We start from the raw sequence: 12591 nt of genomic DNA, 5'->3' as shown, positions 1-12591 counted from the left end.
TTTCTACCACTGGAGCATGAAACAGATTTTGGCTAGAAAGAAGATGGACAAGATTTTCAAAAAACCCCAAGTGATTTGCACACCAAAGTCTCATTAGAAGTCAACAAGACTTTGATTTCCAAGTTAGTTGTGAAAATTTTCTCTGATGATTCCTACAAGTCTTTTATTATTTATCCTAAACAAGTGCTGACATATCATTCAAAAGCAGATCCGGGGCTGCAACAAGTTCTGGTAACCCCTCAAGATATTTCTAAAGCCTCACCCACAAGAGATTCGAAACTTCTGGTATGTCCATATGTCTGAAATCTTCAGTCTGCATCATGCATTTGTCTATTTAGGATAATTAAGGGTATGGCTCCGTGAACACATTACTGCGAGGTAACCGGCGTCTGGATTTACCGCAGAACAGATGCTCTGCTGTAACTGTCCACGTGTATGCCCTTACCCTGTGGTAAACGCAAGGCAGCTCGGTGCACGGTCACTGAAGAAGAGCATGCAACACATACCATTCACACTCGATCTCCCAGTTGCCTCACTGTAACTTGCTCAGGTAGCCACACTGTCAGATTTGTTTTACAAACCCAGCCACTACCACAGATTGCCCAGGAATAAACACAGGCAGAATGTCTTTTGCTAAGCCATTTTTTAGCCTCTTCACTGCTACTTCCAACCTACCCTTCAAGGACTTTGCATTTGGTGCTCATCGCCACTTGGGCTGCACCAGGCTGGGTGCCTCATGAAGAAATGGATGCTGGCACAGGTCAGCTAGGAGGATCCGTGCCCTGGAATTTTATCAAGATGAACCTCTAGGTTCCTGGAGAGGCTGTATTGAAACACTGTACTGATAAAATGCCTAAATGGAAAAAAACAAAGCTATGACATTGCAGAGACTGCAAAACTAAACAGCATCCTTGTCAGAAAGGCAGTGTGAGACGTCTGAGGAACTGCCACTTAGTTCACCCCACTAACGAAGGGTTTTTCTCTGGAGGAGTCCCAGATTTCAGGATTCTGGAGTTTCAGTTCTGAGATTACAAAGAGAAATGATCTCACCTCACTAGGGCGTAACTACAACATGCTGCTACAGCTCAGGCCTCCCCGTTTTTTCCAACTTTCTCTTGTTAGAGGCTCCTGTGAGATCACTGTATCTGTGGCCCTAATGCAGCATCCTGGAGACATCTCTGTGATCACCGGAGTACAGCCCGCCAACAAGAACTTGTTTTCAACCTCTTGGCCCAGATTCCAGATCAGAAATTCATTCTAATGTCTCAGGAAATTATGTCTTCTGATACGGTTGAAAGGTATTTCTTCATTGCACATGCATATTGTTCATAGCTATTACACAGACCAGGCCACTCCAGTGAGCACTTCTAAATCCGCTGCTATAAATCCACCCTGACCGTCAGTTGGAAGTAATGGAAATCCATCCATTCCGGATTTTCATCTTGCAGATACTACTGGCTTTATGTAGAAAACAAACCAAAAAAAACCCCAGCTTTTTAAAAAAAAAAAAAACCTTTTTGTTTCTGATTCAGTGTCTCAAGAATTTAACCAGTAAATAACCTGTGATATCTCTGGTAAAAAACCTAAGACTTCTGAATCTGGTATATAAAAAAAGTGATTCCATAGTTCTGCACTTCTCTCCTGGAAAGCAAGCTTTTCTTTCTGTTCTAGCTTCTTATGCAAAAGTATATGGTTTATGCAACTCTGGGATTGGGAACATCCTTATCTATGCAAACTCCACATGGCATTTTGGGAATATCTACCTGCTTTTGGAGTATACACATTCTGTGTCCCTTCAGGATGCCTAACAGGAGTCATTCTGTTCACTGCCAAGCCAGCTTTTTCTTTGCACCTTTGTGCAATGCTAAGAGATTCCCCTTCTGCCCGTGAGCTGAAGACCATGGCTCTGCTCCCAGCATGCACACAATACCGGGAGCACGATTCCATGTGATGAATCACGCAACGGTGGAGACAGCGGTGGTCCTACAATCTTTCCTTCCCTTCCTCCACTGCCCTGCTGCCAGGCCAACCCTGCTGCACAGTACAATGGACATGAAATAAGCCCATGAGAAAAGCTAGACCAAAGCTTTACACCAATTCATTTCCCAGATCTGCTTTAGAGTTCCACCACAGCTAGAGCGGTCCTGGCAGGGAGCGGGGAGAAATGGCCACAGGCAGCAGCAGGAGCCCCTTCAGCCAGCTCTGCAATTGAAGTATTCATAAGGTGGAGTTGTGTCTTGTGTCTCCCCAAATGCTGACTATGGCCTCCCAAAGAACATTGATGTTTAACTCGATTTAGAAAGGTAATAAAGAATAAAGCCAGCAGCCTGCGAATGGATAGACTGCGCTGTAGATAACAGGCACAGCTAATTCTGGTTTTAAATAACAATAGGGACAGCAGACCCACTGGCAACAGCCAGAGCATTTCTTCAAATTATGCATTCTCCGACTTTTCTTTTGCTACTGGAGGGCCCAACTCCGCAAACTATTTTTAGTAGCATTACTTTGTCAGTGCCCAGCCATGAATCAGGGTCCCACTGTGCTATTCAAACACTTAACTAAAGGCTGGTTTCTGCCCAAAGACTTTGAAATCCAACTTACAGAAATCCCATAGGTTTAAATAGCAGAAAGAACTACATTAGCAGTACTTTCTTATTCTTGTCTTTTATTACTTATTTTACTAAATATTATTTACTTCATTTGCAGCAATCAGAGTAAAATAATGAAAAAAATGTTTCCAAGCAAAAGACTGGAACAACTCTGCAGTACTGCTGGTGAAATAACAAACCATTTCAATGAAAGAAACTATAAGCATTGAACAGCCCAAAATGGCTTCTGCAGAGCCACAGCAGTATTGTATGCAAATATGTAATTTAGTTGTTTTTATGTAACCTGGCTATTTTGTAATCACAGAAGTAGGGATTAGACAAATGGGGCATATGCCATTTGTAAAGAAACTACATGGGAAAAATATGCACTGCAGTTATAGTCCTGATATTTAAATTCAGATGCTCAATAAACACGTTGTCAGCTAACAGCAAATTACTCAGTTTCATTAATGATACTGATTTGGAGTGAAAGTAGAAGATACAGAAATGAAAGGCTATATATGTACATGATCTTTTAAAACAAATTTTAATGAATGGTGATTATCTTGCTTTTATCGAGTGCTGTTCATCCAAGCGTGCTTTACAAACCAACTGCACAATTGCATGCTCATTTGCCCATGAACAAAGGAGTTCACTGTGTCTATCACTAGACAGCCATCATCTCTGGTGTGACAACATGAGGTGCTCGTAAGCATGCACAACACTTTTTAAAACACTTTTTGCACAATAAATGCAAAAGGTAGACAGGATCTGCGTCTAGAATCTAGACAGGATATGTGTCTATGAGAACTCTGGCTAAAATGTCATGAGAAACCCATATATATATATATATATATCTCACAAAATCTATTGTGACTATATATAAAATAATCACAAGTGATTATGACCAAATACCTACATTCTGCAGATCCAGCAATTCATCCATACCCCCATGCTGAGATATCATTTGCAATGACCTTTAAAGAAAATGACCCCTATTCCCAGAGAGCAGACTGCCTGCAGGACAAGTGTCTAGGATACGAGCTCATGATTGAGTGGCTAATATCTTTACACAACTCCAGTTCACCTGATCTTACATGAAAAACAGTTCTGAGACCATGTTTTTGCCCTGTGTTGGAGATTCTGCTTCCAAAATCTTTGTAGCAGCCTCTAAGAGGTTTTTGGAAAGCTTGATAACCTTTTCCGTTAAAGCCAAGGCTAAAACACAGCCTTCTGTGCTCCTGACAGCCACAACTTAACTGGATTTCTCTCAATGGTCTTTAAAATCCATGGTAAGGATCTGGGTCCGTTCTGAAACCACACTGAGTCGTCTACCAAAGACTAGGACAAAAGTACCACTGAAGGTGACAGCAGGTAATTGTTTAAAATATCTGTCCCCCATCACACAGCATTAGCTACTTAGGTTATATAAAACATTCAACCCAAAGTCTACCTACCACGCTTGGTATTTTTGGGCTGCTGTACCAGCAAAGGTCTTGCAAGTGAAAATGTGGCCCAGATTCATCCAACTATTTTTAGACACCTACTGCTGTTACCTATATTACGTCTGCAGACTGTCTACACAGTCAGTGCAGAGACAGTCACCTGCCTCCTGTCCCCAGCCCCAAACTCAATCACCCTTGGGACATCCTTACTGCTGGCTACAGTGGGAACACAGAGAAACCTGGGAGGTACCTGCAGGTAGACGGGACCTCAAAATTTGATTTAGTAATGCGGAAGAGCAAGGTTTTCATTGACAGAATAGTTCAGTTGGATGGGACCTACAACAATCACCCAGTCCAACTGCCTGACCTGTCCAACCATTAACCTCAGTTAACAAGTGAGAAAACGAACTGCGAGCTGTACTGCATCTACAGAGCTAAGGGGAAAAAAAAGCAACAAAACTATTTTAGTTAACCAAGGCTGCACGCATGGATCTGAATATACACAGGGAACAGATTTTTTGAGTAAGGCGGTGCCATTTTTACATACTGATGAGTAATAACACACTCCAAAAATGTTTTATAGGATTTGATTGTGAGAGACAGAATTAGTTTGGGAACTTTGCCTTTTGAAGACCATGGCAACCACTAGCAAGGTGAAAAACAGTCTCCCTGGGTCATTTCTATGGAGGTTTCTGATAGTAGCTTGGCTGGTGCTCACTTCTCTGCATGGCAGCAGAATTACTGACTTTGTTGGGAACAGCCAAGACTCCTTGCTTAATACCAAGTTATGACAAATCACTGTTAATTCTAGTGCTGGCTATACATTGTGTTAAAATCTTTATTTGAGCTTTTAAGGACCAAACAAAGGATTTGGAGGACTGGAGTGGAAGTTGTGCCCTGTTGACCAGTTTCCCTGTTAATTCCATACAGGTGCCTTGATTCTTGGACTTCTCCTTTCTCTAAATAAAAATCTGTGAAGGTCTGATACCAGCTATCTGCCAGCTGCTAAATGTCCTTCTGTGACTGCACAGCAAATCAAATCACCTCAGTCTATTCTGACTGGCACTAATGGAGCTCTCATCACCCAGAAGCAACATCCATCCTAAATGGATAGTAGCTCCCAATCCTTTTAGTCTTTGGGACTCATAAAGTGGTGCCTCCACAGCCCATAGCAGTTGCCTGGTGTAAGAAAGGGCCAAAACGTATGCACAGAAATGTGTGTGTGCATATACATACACTATGAATGAGGAATTGGCAAATTCTGGTCCAGCACCTCTTGGGGACCTAAAAGCATCACCTGTAACCCTGCTGCATCAGGGGTTAGCCAGCAGCTGGTTTCTAGTGTCATCAGACACCCTTTCCCCACGTTACATTTTTGGAACAGTCTGCAAACTTTCAGCCTTTTAATATCGAATGTGAAATCCAATTATATAAACAATCAGTCTCTCGATCCATTAGAAACATTAAGTTCAATTTCAAGGTAGGATATTTAGATTGAGAAAGATCCCATTTGTACCTTTACATGAAAGGCTTGCTTTTGATGTTTATTCTCCAAAACAGAGGCCTTTTTAATGTTGATGAATTGCCCCAATTTGAGTCACTGATGGCCAAGACGAAAGGGCCAGAACCAGGACAAAAACATCTTTGCCGTTCTGAAGATGTCGTCTGGACCTATGGAATGAAGATTATCACTCGTATAGATAGTCAAATCTGCCCCGTGGGGATGGATCAGGAAAACACCCCTTATCAACATTATTTATCTATCTATCCATCTATCTGGATATCAGATTTTTGTCTTGTCTCTCTGTGTTGGCACTGATTACTGCATACACCCACATTGTCAGCAGCTCCAAACAAAAATAATTTTCACTATTCCAGTTAATCCTTTGTGTGTCACGATGCATGCCAGACTTACCCCTAAAAGTCTGCATTTAAGTGTTCCTGTTTTGTCTCTCCTTATTCTGAGTAACACTTATGGGAAAGTTGCTCTTTGATTTCAAGGCAAGACCAAAATGGACGCACAGTGCTACTTAACCAGGGATGATTTATTTGAAACCATACTGTCATCTCTATAACTAGCCCATGCAAGCCAAATGCTTTAAAAAAATACTTTGGTTATTACTAGTGCACCTGAAGCCTGCTGCCAATTTTTGTGGGTTTTCTGCCATGTTTTTTCTCTTTAAATAATCCCCGCTGAAACAAAACAAAAAACCATCAGAGGCACCCACAGAGTGGTAGGGAAAAATGACTTCACTTCTGATTTGCAGAGATGCTCAACGGTGGCAGCCTCCTTTAGCTACAAGAGAAAGGAAGTGAAAAAAGCAATCCTGGGTAACTATAAAGGAGACCAAGCACAGATGTATTTATATTAAAAAAAAGACCAACGGCAACGAAGTTCCATCACGTAATTTATAACCTAAACACAAGCAAGGAGACAAATTAAGCAGATGTATGCTCTGCGTATACATTAATGTTGGTACTAGACCTCTAAAAAAATAGCTTCCCATTATGCACTCCTTAAGCAGCTATAAATTTGGTTGGCACCTGCATGCCAATGGAAGGACTGAAGCAGCCAGTGATATGAATTGTTGTTAAACTCTATTTAAAACAATTATATGTTTATGCTAACTGAAATTCTTTACTGTTCATAATCAGCTTTCAGCTCTAAAATCCAAGTCACCAGGACACATACATAACTTACATTACACTGTAAGACCATGGCTGTAAAAGAATATTAAGGAGGAACCCTTGCCAAAATAATACTAAATAATTCCTTTCTAGTTAAGATTAAAATTATGGCTAAGAGAGTAGAGGCTTGCTAATTCACTTTAATGATTGGGAGATCCACTGCAAATTACTGCATTTTGCAACTAAGTGAGAAACACATTAAAAAAGCAAGTGTAATTTATCACAAAATGCACTTTGCTCATTTATTTTGACAACTGTTGTTTAAATTATTTATGCCCCTTCATCACGTACTAGTAAATGTACTGTAGTCTGTTTTGTAAAAATAGTCATCAGTAATATTAGAGTAACATAACATCCGTTATTACCCTTTGCTTGGAGGTGAGTAGAAATCAGCATTTTTTGCCTTGCCAATGCAAAACAGAGTTTTAGAAAAGGGCTGTGTTGGTGGTTCTTGGGTTTGGGGTTTTTTTTAAACAGTGCTGCACCTACAACAGCTTTCAACTATTTCAAACCTCTGTATTGAAACTTGACTGGAAGGAGCTGAGTGTTACCTTGAAAGTGGGGCCACTTATCTAAGTGCCTATTAAGGGCTTAAACATGTGGGTATTAGGATTCCCCCATGGAAATCTCCATCAGTGCTCATGAACGAGGTTCTGAACCTGAACTCAAAGTCAGTAGGAGCTTTGCTTTAATAGGCTGATGAACATTATTGAGCATCCGCTGCTTTGAATTCATGCCTCTTCTTCAAAGGTAGAGAAATTGTGCCTTCTCTCTGTTCCTATTTCAGGTCTACCTGGAGGAACAAAGGAGGAAGCCACACCTTCCTCTCCTGAGCTGTGGTTTGACTTTACAAACTTGGATTGCGGGCACAAAATTGAGGTGAATAAATGAGGAAGGAGACAAATTAAAGCAGATTTGGCTCTAGTCATTCCTGGAATCAAGTTATGTCAAGACTATGGGTGTTGGCTGGAGTTGCATCACAGTCAGCCTACGCTGATGAACACCATGTACTCAGGAAACAAAGCAGTTGGGCATCCCATGAGGATTAGCGCAGCAGGCTTGCCAGTGCATGTGCTTCCATCCGTTCTGTCAAGTATATTGCAACTCTGAAGAAGGAAAAAAAACCCCCAAAACCCAGCTCCCCCCACCTCCCCAGTAAGAGACGATCTTGTGAAAGATGCCGGACTGACAGCCTGAATTAGGGATGCGAGGGGTTTTGGCAGTGGTAGCTAAGCAAGGAGCATTACAGGAGATCTTTGGAAGGGAGCTGGAGGACTTCTTGAGACCTCCTTCCTCTGTTACATACAGAAATCGCATCAACCAGAGTCTGACCTTACAAATGCATTCACCCCCCCTAATTATACCTTAATTAATGATGATTATTAATTACCCTTAATTACTTTAGATCCTTAAATTAATGATGGTGCTTCTCAATTAGAAGTGCGGTTATCCTTGGTATTCAGTGCCTCAGCAGATGCTATGAATCCAGGCCCTACAGTACTACCTCCTCACTTAAACACTCACGACCGAAGGTACTGAATATCCTTTCTGTGCATAGCTAAAAAAATGCCCTTGAAAATGCTTATTGTGAAATCAAAGTTATTCTCTCCTGAACCTAACAATTAGCAAGTGAGCTTTAAAATATATTTGGGGCTTCAAAATCCCCCTCCCCAGCCCACGGGTGTGTGGCTCTGTGCCTTGGCGGCTGCAGGGGCAGAGAGCCGACCTCTCCGCAGGACAGACGGAAATTTCAGGCTCCAGGAAAGCAACAAGCTTTATCCTTAATTCACAGGGTGTTTTTTAAAAAGCAGAGTCATTAAACTGTAATTTAGGGGAAGAGGGGGAGAGGAAAAGTGGGAAAAAAGATTTACTGATAATCTCACCAGTCATGTGCATTGGCTTCCTGTATGCTGACTCACCTTTAGCTGTTTAAATGTGTTTCCTTCGATTTTTAACTCGTTCTTTTTTTTTTTTCAAATGGCATAAACTTTTCTTTACTTAATATGGTGAGATGCAGGCAAAGACACTGAGGCCTTCATCCTGCTCATTTTTTCCTCCTCTTTTCGTCTGCCTCCCTAGTCTATGGAAACTTAACCAGAGAGTTTCCTCTCGGATGTAGCCTGTCTGAAGGGCACCCGCAGGCAGACGAAGCAAGTCTGTACCAGGCCCTGCAAGTGTTACAGCTCGTCCAGCACGATCTTTTTGTCTGGAAAGACACTTTCAGGTAAACAGGTTTCCAAGCAGGAGAGTTAAATTTAACGGCGCGGCATCCCCACAGCCGGAGGATGGCTGCGGGAAAGCCCGTGATACAAACCAGTCGGATTTCCACGTCAAACCGAGAGCAGCCTCATGAATGTGCTGCTTAGGCGTGACTCACATTTCTGTGCCATTTACAGCAAAAAAACCCAACAGCTAATCCTTCCCCTGCCTCTTCCTCCGCTCTCTTCAGATGTGCAAATGAATGCAACTCAGTGACTACTTTTTAGATAACTTACATGTCTTTTGGACAGGGTGAGACAGCTGTGGATGTCTCGGAGCTGTCTGCTTCCCCAGATGGGACTCCTCCTGTAGCAGAGACCGAGTCTTCTCCGCAGGGCTGAAGGCAGGGCTGTTACTAGTGGGAGCGTTTGGATCACACTATCAGATTAGTCTCGGGCCGTGGACTGATGTTTCCCTCCAGATTCAGCTGGAAACTCCAAAACACATGCAGTTTTTCAGCCTGTGTCAGTTTGCAGCCCTCTAAGAACATCCATCCTCTGGAGGTGTGGGTCCTGCACGATGCCTGGAAGCCTGCTGACCACACTTGATCTTGTCTTAGTTACCTCTCACCAGCCCCTCGCAACAACCCCCGGCTCCCAGAGGCTGCAGCCACTTTCCAAATCCCCACTTTCAACAATAAAATGACCACATCGACATTTCTGGATCACGTGTGTGTGCATGGAGGGGGTATTGTTCTTTTAACTCCCGGCTGGATCTCATTAAGATTAGGGTAAGATCACAGTACAGCGTCTCTAAAACACCCCAGGAGAAAAAAGCAAAAATGCCATCAACTACCATTAGCTAAACCGGGATTGTAGTGGTAGTTTTGTGAACGTAACACAGCAAATCATAACACACTTCAACTATACATAATAATAAACTCAAAGAAGCAAATCTTCTTAAGGTCTGCAAAACCCAATCTTAAAATTTTAGGTGCCGTTCGCTAGTTAAATTACAAAGCATTAAACCTAAAATTAACTTGCTCTGGGCAATCTTAAAATAGTAGATTGCTGGATCTAAGCTTATGGGTATTCTCAGTTAACTGCTTCTGAAGAAATATAAAAGTGGTTTATTACATCTGTAATTACAGCAAAACTTTGCCCTGTACTTTTCTCCCCTGGCTGGAAGAGACGAGTTTGGGTGTATCATGTGAAACCGAGCACTGAATATCAAAAGGACAGGAATCCTAACTGCTTCTGAGCTATCACAGCTCTTGAGATAAACCTGATACAGCCTTATGCAGGATCGTGCAGATTTGTCTCTTCTTCTGCAAGACCACTTACAGGTGTGTACAAACACGCACCTATATGCATACATATATGTGCTTATATGTACACACACAGTTACATATATGCAGATAAATAATCCTGCAGAAAAGGAACTTTCAGGGCACATTTAAAAATAGATGCTCTTGCACACACACACAATTACTTTTCAAAGTATTCTCCTCTTTCCATATTTCTACCCTCATTTTGTCTATCAATAGCTTTATTTTTGTATAAAATTTGAGACCCTGATCTTGACAATAAAATATACTGCCAGAGATCACAGAATATTGACAATATTGTCAGTCTTGGCAGAAGATGAGAGTCAGACTCCCCTCCACAAAACCATAAGGCTGGGTGAAAAATCAATATGAGAGATTGATCTGCTTTCTGATTTTTCAGTTGTTAGAGTCACATTTCCAAGCTGTTGTCTCCAGACCATGAAGGGCCAGAAACTTCTTTTTTATTGCTTAATGAAAGCTGAAAACTCATAATTTCACATGACTTTAGAAGCAGTAGCTCATAGAGAAATACCAGATATTGTCACAGTCATGATAAACCATATGATTGGCCACAGTTTTAAGATTTTGAGAGCTGAAATGCTACCTTTGCCAGCAAGTCATGCAGACAGACTTTTAAGCAAGGTATGAGTTGCAATAAAATCTGGAAAATCATTTTTTTATGAGAGAAAAGACAGAATATTCTACAAATAACTCCAATACAGCGTGAATATTTTGCAAACTTTTCTGCAGGGATTGCAGAAATCACAATTTATCTTTAAATTCAGCTGCTTTAACCCAGTACATGTAGAAATATTTTCAGGTAGAAGATTTCTCTTGGAGGAAGTAATGCATCTGATATCGTGCGCTCTTCCGTGGAATCAGATGTAGTTCCTGGTTCTTGATTGCATTTGCTACTGTACTGCAACATTTTATGATTAAGTCAGTAAACTTAACAATATTTAAACTGCTGTTCTGATCAGAGAGCTTAAAATATGTGGAGAGTAGTGGGGTTACTTTCAAAAGCTCTTAGCTTAATTTTTCTTCCACTGTATTAAATGAAAATGACTGACTCAGAAAAGTATCACAGCAATATTGGGTATTTAGATCTAAAAAATTCCAAACCCTCCTATAATTCTATTTGCCCTCTGCAGCTTTTTCCACTCTATTCCAGCCTACTGCTTTTCTTGAACCTTTTCAAATTTCCTCTCATAAATTGACAACTTGTACAAAACATTGGCACTATGAGAAGAGAAAAAGCCATTCCCACAATTATGCAACCTCAAATTTACTAAAAATGTCAATACTTTTCAAAGATCAGCAGACACTTCCCTTAACAGAAGTGACTTTTATAGTCAATACTGACGACTGACCAGTTCTGGAAAAGTACCATGTTTCTCTTACAGGCTATTTTCATATAGAAGGCGAATCTTGAAATATTAACAAGGAAGTAAAACAATAACAAGCGAGACGTGTAAAGACTCCCCTTTCAAACTCTCATCTAGAGAATGAGTCATACGTTCATTTACAGCTAAACTTGGATTAAATTGCTAGCAGTGAATCTGCAAGCAGCAACATAAAAACAGAACTACTGTTCAAAGATGAACTTCCCATGTCAGAGAAAAAACCAAAAGGATTTCAATATATATTTCCTAGTGTTTGTTCTGGTAAGCAAACTGAATTAAGGAAAGAAAATGATGAAATTTTAGAAAACATGAAAAATCTAATTATTAAAAATTCTCTGCTAAAACGTGTTTTATGATGACACAAAGGCCCTCTGTTCCCTGTAACACACCAGCTGCTTTTCGTTATTTTACGTGCAAAAAAATGCATTCAATCACCTGTTCTACAAACTGCAATTTCAGGGAAAGTAAAAGACTGAAAAGCATTCAATACAGAAGTTCAGACCCATTCAGTACTCCGCAGCCTGTGCCAGGTCTGGCCAAAAAGGTCCAGCAATGTCTGAGTCATATTTAACTCAACCTAAGATAAATCTAAATTATCCCCTGCTTTTCAGCAAATGGAAATCAAGTTAAACAAAATGTTAAAAACCATGCAATTTCAAAACTTAAAGAAAATACATGGTTGCTTTTGCCTAGGGATTGTATAACTCATTTATTAAAAAATTCATGGGATAAAAAGAACTTGATCCAAATATGAGGTTGCACATTTGCACAAGAATATACTTTTTATAGTATCAAGATATTTTCCCTTTCTTCATTATCCTTTGACAAAATGACACTGGGCAGCATTTTACAGGCACTGCAGGTGAGATTATAACCCGTTTGCCGAACCCACTTGCACAAACTGCTCCCAGGGTTTCTTGTTTTCACCAGATGGTGTTAGG

General features: G+C 40.8%; 1 protein-coding gene across 3 annotated transcripts in view; it reads right to left on the bottom strand.

The window, feature by feature from the left end:
- SAMD12 (sterile alpha motif domain containing 12) overlaps nt 1–12591 on the bottom strand; it is a 179904-nt gene that overhangs the window by 20024 nt on the left and 147289 nt on the right. Inside the window, exon 6 of one of the 3 annotated variants that reach the window (XR_015702228.1) lies at nt 9217–9414. The exons of the other annotated variants lie outside the window; for them this stretch is intronic. The gene's annotated coding sequence lies outside the window, so the exon portion shown is untranslated. The remainder of the gene's footprint in view (nt 1–9216; nt 9415–12591) is intronic. 3 annotated transcript variants of the gene reach the window in all.

This window comes from Nipponia nippon, unplaced genomic scaffold, assembly GCF_047370975.1.
Source record: "Nipponia nippon isolate SJK-2023a ecotype South Korea unplaced genomic scaffold, ASM4737097v1 scaffold_1, whole genome shotgun sequence".
Lineage (NCBI taxonomy): Eukaryota > Metazoa > Chordata > Aves > Pelecaniformes > Threskiornithidae > Nipponia > Nipponia nippon.
Note: the sequence above shows the minus strand (reverse complement) of the source record. Positions and strands in the feature narration are given on the sequence as shown.